Genomic DNA, 5,930 nt, shown 5'->3' on the forward strand with positions numbered 1-5,930 from the left:
TCTTGGGGGTTCCTAATAATAGGCCTTTCACTGCCCCCCCACCCCTGCTGGCAGTGGAATGTGGCAAGTCCCAGGAATGCTTCATCATGATGCAATCACTTCGCCAGGAAGGCCTCTGTCCTGGCAGCAGCTGCAACTGATTACCGCCCGAGCTGGGGCTGTGTGTTATTTATGATCCACCTCCTCCCTTTCAAAGCCCGTCAGCACACACTCATGGAAGTATCATTAGAGGCTCCAGCCAAGGCTGAGCTTGGGAAATGCACTTTCCCCTCCTTCTTTTCAGGACAGTAGTGTCCAAAGAGGTCAAACAAACGACCAACAGAAATACAAAAAGCCTTGTGAGGCAGCTCAATGCATATCTCTATGAGCTAGTGCTAGGAAACCATCTTTTTAGGTGTACAGAGCTTTTGTTCCTTACATTTGCCTTTGTTCTCATGCTGTTTGCCGCTAAGCTCTGCTCCTAGCTCTCAGCAAAAATTTCAGGCCCAGTGTTAACCTTCCAACTGTTTTCATCTGGACTGGGTGATGCTTCATTACCGAGAATCACGTGTCCTTCTCAGTCAAACACTGTCACTGCCTTTGGTCATGCTAATCTAATTCTCATCTCACACTTTTCTTCTCCCTGTAAGAGCATTCCTGACCACTCAAGCATGCCCCTCTAAGTTATTCTCAGCCTTGCGGTCCCTGGGATGTTAGTTAAGCCCAGTTGTCCCTTGGGGTGTCTGAACCAGAGCTGGCCCATGCTCACCCTTTCGGGTTGCTTCTCAGACAAGCTGTCAGCTTGACTTGCCAACATGGCTTTTCCATAAGCTAGCACTGCATTCCTTAACAACTCCCTTGAATTCCACAGTCATTTTCAGGAGCTTGTGGTCCCCAGTGAAAACAAAGAGCATATAAAGTGGTCAATGGGTAGGACATTATTTGTTGTGTTGTTCTTGACTACTTTGTGATAGCCAAGAATGCATTTCCCAGTGAGGGCTCTGTCGCGTGTACTGGGGATCCCACTTAAATCTAAAAGGCAAGTGCTCATCGCTGGTTAAGGACGGGCTCAGCATATCAGTAACAAGGTAGAGAAAGAAAACTGGGGGGTGAAAAATTAAGGAGAAACGGTAGTGCCAAATGTCAGACAGAAAAACAGAAAATTATTCCCAAATGTATGAGCTGAAGATCTGCTTAAAACACTTGATTTGTGGGTCTCATTGAATGCGGTGTCCACTGAGCGGGTTGTTTCTTTCCCCACACAGCCAGGCCTCCAGGTGTGCAGCCATGTCTAAGGGACCTGCTGTTGGCATCGAACTCCGCACCACCTGCTCGAGTGTGGGCGTCTTCCAGCACGGGAAAATGGAAACCACCAATGACCAGCGAAACCCAACCACCCCCAGCTATATCGCCTTCACCAACACAGAGCGATTCGTTGGCGATGTTGCCAAGAACCAAGTGGCAATGAATCCCACCAATATGGTTTTCGATGCCAAGAGCCTGATTGGACATCTGTTTGATGATGCTGTTGTCCAGTCTGATATGAAGCACTGGCCCTTCTTAGTGGTGAATGATGCAGGCAGACCCAAAGTAGAGTACAGGGGGAGAGCCCAGGAGCTTCTACCCAGAAGAGGTGTCCTCCATGGTTCTGACAAAGATGAAGGAAATTGCAGAAGCCTACCTTGGGAAGACTGTCACCAATGCTGTTGTTACAGTTCCTGCTTACTTCAATAACTCTCCACGTCAGGCTACCAAAAACTCTGGAACCATTGCTAGTTGGAGCAGAAAGGAACGTGCTGATCTTTGACCTAGGAGGTGGCACTTTTAATGTGTCAACCCTCACTATTGAAGACAGAATCTTTGAGGTCAAATCTACAGCTGGAGACACCCACTAAGGTGGACCATTTGACAACCGAGTGGTCAACCATTTTACTGTAGAGACAAAGCAAAAGCATAAGAAGGACATCAGTGAGAATAAGCGGCTGTCCATCTTCTGCACACTGCTTGTGAGCGTGTGAAATGTGTAACCTCTTTTCCAGCACCAAGGCCAGTATTGAGATTGCTTCACTATACCTCCATTACCCGGGTACAATTGGAAGAGGTGAAAGCTGATCTGTTCTGAGGCACTCTGGACCCATTAGAGAAGGCCCTTTGCGATGCCAAGTTGGACAAGTCCCAGATCCACAATATTGTCCTGGTGGGTGGTTCTACCCATATCCCCAAGATTCAGGAACTTCTTCAGGACTTCTTTGATGGGAAAGAACTGAACAAGAGCATCAACCCTGACGAGGTCGTGCCATATGGTGCAGCTGTGCAGGCTGCCGTCCTTTCTGGAGACAAGTCTGAAAATGCTCAAGATCTGCTTCTGCTGGATGTCACTCCTTCCCCTATGCACTGAAGCTGCTGGTGGTGTCATGACTGTCCTCACCAGGCGCAATACCACCATTCCTACCAAGCAGACACAGACCTCCACCACCTACTCTGACAACCAGTCTGGTGCGCTCATTCAGGTTCATGAAGGTGAGCCTGCTATGACCAAGGATAACAACCTGCTTGGCAAGTTCGAACTCACAGGCATCCCTCCTGCACCCCGTGGTGCTCCTCAGATTGAGGTCACTTTTGATATCAATGCCAAAGGCTTCCTTTGATGTGTCTGCTGTGGACAAGAGTACAGGAAAAAGAAAACAAGATTACCATCACTAATGACAAGGGCCAATGGAGCACCGAGGACATTGAGCGTGTGGTCCGGGAAGCTGAGAAGTACAGAGCTGAGGATGAGAAACTGAAGGCAGCTGTTGAAAATGAAAAACTTCAAGACCAGATTAATGATGAGGACAAACAGAAGATTCTCAGCAAATGTAACGAAATTATCAACTGACTTGATAAGAACCAGACTGCTGAGAAGGAAGAATTCGAACATCAGGAGAAAGAGCTGGAGAAAGTCTGCAACCCCATCATCACCAAACTGTACCTGAGCGCAGGTGGCACGCCAGTAGGAATGCCCGGCAGCTTCCCTGGTGTGGTGCTCCTCCATCTGGTGGTGCCTCCTCTGGGTCAACCATTGAAGGGGTTGATGAAGCCAGCCTGAGCATATATGAGCGTATATATTAATGTACATATATATATGTACATATATATACATATATATATGTAGCATTGTTCCACACGAAACACTGAAGGACTCAAATTTGTAGCAGATTCCATGGCAATTAAGTTGCTATGGTAATACATAACTGGCATTCTTGATACTTGAATATGGAACATGTGCACAGGGAAAACAAACATTGCACTTTACAAGTAGTGTATCATGAGTGGAGAATGCAATATCTTAAATAAAACTATTTAAAATTTGCACAAAAAAAACCCATTGACTTGCATACGAGAGAGATCGTAAAGCACACAGGACTCATGCTAGCACATGGCTGACCCAGGTTTACAGTGGCTTATGCTTTTGTGCATAAAATAAGTTGTTCAGAGAAGCAGGTCACTTAGGGGAAAGATGACTTTGTCAGAGATTGGGTATACAAGAACGAGAAGATATTTCTAGTTTACTGCTCCAAGCATTGCAACCAGTGTTCCAGTCTCCCTTGAGATCTAGCTTAGTCAGTACTAATGTACTTAACATTTTCTATTCACCAGGGAAAAGTCTTGGGCAGGGGCTGTTTCTCCAAGCAACATCCAAACTGATTTGATTCTGCACACCTGTGATTGGTAGACAGTCTCTTCTTTCACTCTCTGTTTCATCTTTTCCATACTGCTTATTTTGAATGTGCTGGTTCCAAGATGTGGATTGTGTGGGTGGGAGAAGGGGAAAGAATGAGAAGAAAGTCCAACACCCAAAAGCTTTGCTGGGGACTTGGCTGTTGCTTTCCCAGTGGCTGACAAAGCGCCCCAGGGGCCTCCTGTCTGCTCTTGTCTCCCTGCCTTTATCTCCTTGGCTGCATGCTGCATACCATTACTGAGGGTCAACTCCCTCAGCGTGGTCTCTGGCTGGGTGTGTGCAGAGCAGAAAGTGGCTCTTCCTGGAGCTCAAAGCCTGGGTGTGGAATTTCCCTCTGCATCAGCTTCTAAATCGGAAATTATGGTGCTTGGTCTGGAGCAATCAACATACAAGTCAATCTGGAAAATTCCAGGGCTCTCAAATCATGATCCCTCTGGGGATGAGGGTGGTTATGTTGAATGAAAGTAAGGGCTTATGATTAAGTAAACTTGGAAATGTAGTGGATTCAGTCACTTTTCAGTGCTGTAATCCTATTTTAAGTCTATGCTAAAAATATTGTTTTGGGGTGAGTGCCTAATCAATCAGATGACTCACCTCCAACATGGCCAATTCCAGGACTAACTCCTTAGTTTCATGTAGCAGAAATATTAGAGCTATTGCAGAACTGAAGTTCCAAATGTAACATATCTAGAGACAACAGATGTAGCTATTACATCAGATGTCCCAGGTAAAATCACATCTATCAGAAGTACAAGTGACAAATAGGTATACAGAGACCTCAGGTGTCAGGTGTGCCAGAGATATTTTTTTCATCTTGGTGCATTCTCCAGCTAGAAAATCAGTACTTGCTTAATTTTTTTCCCTTTAAATAAGTACATGTTTCTCTCTTCCACATTTATGGAGGGGCCCGAGCTGTAGTATAGTGGGTAGGACACTTGCCTTGCACACGGCCGCCCAGATTCGAATCCCAGCACCCCATAAGGTTCCTTGAACCCACGGATAGTGATCCCTGAGAGCAAAGTCAGGAGTAAGCCCCTAGTGCTACTGGGTGTGCCCCAAAACAAAAACAAAACATTTATGGAAGAACTACTTTATAGTAAATGTAGAGTCTCTTGCCCTTGTGCCTGGCTGTTTTCATTGGGGCCCTTAGAAGGGGGTCGGGTTGAGTTTCCTTCCCTGCCCTGAGCAGAGCCCTGGCAGCCGAAGACCTCCTGAATCCAGCCACAGCCATGCTCAAGGTCACTCTCCACACATTTGGATGAACCTCACGCATGAAGAAACCGGCAGAGGAACCCAGGTGTGGGGGACCCGGAGCTGAGATCTCCAAGCCTGCTCGGATAGGGACTAGGCCTCCTTCACCCAGATCCCCAGTTTTCCAGTAGCTTGGCAATCACACCCACAAACTTCCCCCAGTGTTGTGTAATCCCATCAACAGCCAAGATTCAGAGACTATAAAACAAAGCTCCCGGAAGAGAGCAACACAGAGTCTCTTGCCCCTGCGCCTGGCTGTCTTCATCGGAGTACCTCGGAGGGGGTTGGGTTGAGTTTTCCTCCCCACCTTGAGCAGAGCCCTGGCAGCTGAAGACCTCCGGAACCCAGTCACAGCCATGCTTAAGGCCACTCTCCACACGTTTGGACGAGCCTCATGCATGAAGGAACTGGCAGAGGAACCCAGGTGTGTGGGACCTGGGGCTGAGATCTCCAAGCCTGCTTGGATCAGGACTGAGCCTCCTCCACCCAGACCCCTCATTTTCCAGTAGCTTGGCAGCCACACCCACAAACTGCTCCTCCCCTGGCAGTTATCTAGGGGAGGGGAGAGGGGGCGTCCATCCAGCAGAAGATAAAGATAGACATCTCAGCATCTCCCTGGTTCTATTGACTCGTTCTACATCTCTTGCTCTAAGACACTTGGTCATCTATACCCGGGCTATCCTCCTGGTCCTCACACCTAGTGCGTTTGCCAGAATCTCTCTCCAGGCACCTCTTTGGATTTGTTCTCACCAAAGTTTCAGACTGTTTCCTTTATCCAGTGCAGGTGTAGCAGAAGGGCCATTGGACAAAAGTCAATGCAATCTCAAGCTGAGCCTATGACTTGGACGGAGTTCAAACTCTCAGTCCAAAGGAACATGGGCCCTGACCTCTGGCCAGTGACTCCTCTCCCTTCCACTCCAAGCAGGCCAACCTGGAGGCAGCTTCCCAGTGCTGCAGAAACATCTTGTGACCACATGGT

At 47.7% G+C, this 5,930-nt stretch overlaps 1 pseudogene; it reads left to right on the forward strand.

Annotated features, from left to right (window-relative positions):
• The first annotated feature begins 1,266 nt into the window (after positions 1-1,266).
• LOC101549947 (heat shock cognate 71 kDa protein-like) lies at positions 1,267-3,090 on the forward strand (annotated as a pseudogene).
• Positions 3,091-5,930: the final 2,840 nt, after the last annotated feature.

This window comes from Sorex araneus, chromosome 2 (assembly GCF_027595985.1).
Source record: "Sorex araneus isolate mSorAra2 chromosome 2, mSorAra2.pri, whole genome shotgun sequence".
Lineage (NCBI taxonomy): Eukaryota > Metazoa > Chordata > Mammalia > Eulipotyphla > Soricidae > Sorex > Sorex araneus.